The 2487-nt window shown below is 31.3% G+C and overlaps 1 pseudogene; it reads left to right on the forward strand.

Annotated features, from left to right (window-relative positions):
• Positions 1 to 707: 707 nt before the first annotated feature.
• On the forward strand, positions 708 to 1108 carry LOC113244334 (60S ribosomal protein L32-like; annotated as a pseudogene).
• Positions 1109 to 2487: the final 1379 nt, after the last annotated feature.

Consider the following 2487-nt stretch of genomic DNA (forward strand, 5'->3'; position numbering starts at 1 on the left):
TGTTGCATATCACAAGATAGAATAAGAAAATGTCAGTGAAAACTCACCCCAGGACTGAAGAGAGGCTAGGGAAGAAGAGAAGAACCGGTGACACAATTTATTTATTACAGTAATTTTCTAGAATTTGTACTGGGACTTCTAGTAGGAATCATGCTAGATATACACTAGACACTTTAAATATTTTTTATCAGATATCATCCTTGTTATATAGTATATATAATTCAATACACTGCTGAAGACTTACAATAAGTCTAAGGGAATTGTATTATTCCCATGTGTAATAGAGCTGGGGCACAGAGCTACTAACATGCTCAAGGTCTCACCGCAAATAAGTGACAGAACCAATAAAAAAATTCCTGTCTGGCTACCTACAAAGCCAATGCTCCTTGCAGGATACTATGATGTACATGTCCTCCTATTGTTAGCATCTGGGGCATCAGCTATCTCATTCACTTATTCAGGAGGTATTTATTTGCCACCTAGTATGTCCTGACACACTTCTAGATGATGGAGATATAGCAAGAAGTGGGACAAAGCCCTACCCATCGCAGAGGTTATATTCTAGTAGGAGAAGAGAAGTAACAAGATAAATAGGCAAAAAAACAGTGTGTTGGATAGTCATTAATACAATTTTAAAAACAAAGTGTGGAGCCTCTCTCTTCCTTGGCACTACCTATGGAAGTGGCAGCCATCTCCTACTAAGGATCATGGCTGCCTTCAGACCTCTGGTGAAGACCAAGATCATTAAAAAGAGGACCAAGAAGTTCATCCTGCACCAGTCAGACTGATATGTAAAACTTAAGCACAACTGGCAGAAACCCAGAGGCATTGACAATATGGGGTACAGATGATTCAAGGGCCAGATCTTGATGCCCAACACTGGTTAGGGAAGCAAGAAGAAAAAGCACATGCTGCCCACTGGCTTATGGAAGTTCATAGTCCACAAAATCAAGGAGCTTCAAATGCTGACAATGTGTAACAAAACTTATTTTGCAGATATTGCTCACAATTTCTCCTTCAAGACTGCAAAGCCACTGTGGAAAGAGCAGCCCAGCTAGCCATCAGAGTCACCAATCCCAATGCCAAGCTGCACAGGGAAGAAAGTTAATAGACAGCTTATGTGCATGTCATATTTGTGTTAATAAAACCATAAAACTATAAATAAATAAATAAATAAATAAATAAATAAATAAATAAATAAAAATAAATAAATAATAAGGTGGAGAGAAAGACTGAAAGAGAAATCTTTTCCAAATTCTATGGACTGAAAAGGTGACATTTGAATAAAGTTCTCAAAGAGGTAATGAATAAAGCTATGAAGATATTTAAGGGAAGAGAAATCTAAGGTGAGAGAAACACCTATGATAGTAGCTGGGTTCAGGGTATTGGGAAATGATCAAAAAGGATCAAATTTGAGATCTATTTTGACAATAAAAACAAGATATGCTGATGAATTGGATTTGAGATGAAGAAAGTGAGGAATCGGACGATATCAAGTTATTGTGTTTTCTGTTTTATTTCTTTTTTTCAAAATTGTGGTTGTATTACAGAACAATAGTCCTATAACATATTTTATAAAAAATATTCTGTAGACAAATAAGTTTGGGAAATTTCAGATACTGTAATACATCTTTCTTCGAATGTTAAGAATGCAATTAGCATATTACAGGCTCCCAGATGATTGATGTAAAAATCAATGAACGGATGGATAGATGAATGAATAAACAAACAAAAGGAATTTTCTCATTGATTTTTACCACAGAACCAACTTTTTCTGGCATGGTGGGTTTGAGAAAACACTTACTAGCATATCTTACGACTGAAAAATGCACATCAGGTTTTGCAACAACACAAAAAAATCCATCCTAATCTTGAGATGAAATTTTTTCAAGATGCCATTCTGAGTTCAGGAATCCCTATCCGGTGGCAAAATATAGTTTTAAGGTTTCCACAGGAATAGTGGCATCTGTTAATATTGTATTGTAGTTGTGATTTATGGCAAGAATCTTCAGGGACAAACTGTGAGTTGCCAATGAAAGAATCACCGTACCTTTTCTATGGACAAAAGTCAGGAGTTACAAGGTGTTAACAAGCAGAATATAAGGAGCACAAAAAGAATATACATTTACATTTTTTATTTTTATATAATTTATTATATATATAAATATATAAAATATATTATACATATTTTATATACTTATATATATTTATTATATATTTATAATATAATATATAATATGTATAACATATATAATATATAACATATATAATATAATATATAACATATATTATAAATATATAATAAATATATATGTGTATATAATATATTTTATATATATAAATTTATTTATATATAAATATGTATTATATATAATATATTTTATATATATAATAAATATATATAAGTATATATAACATATAATGTATTTATTTACATATAAATTTACTTATATATAAATATAATATATTTATATATATTTATGTATT

This window comes from Ursus arctos, chromosome X, assembly GCF_023065955.2.
Source record: "Ursus arctos isolate Adak ecotype North America chromosome X, UrsArc2.0, whole genome shotgun sequence".
In the NCBI taxonomy this organism is placed as follows: Eukaryota; Metazoa; Chordata; class Mammalia; order Carnivora; family Ursidae; genus Ursus; species Ursus arctos.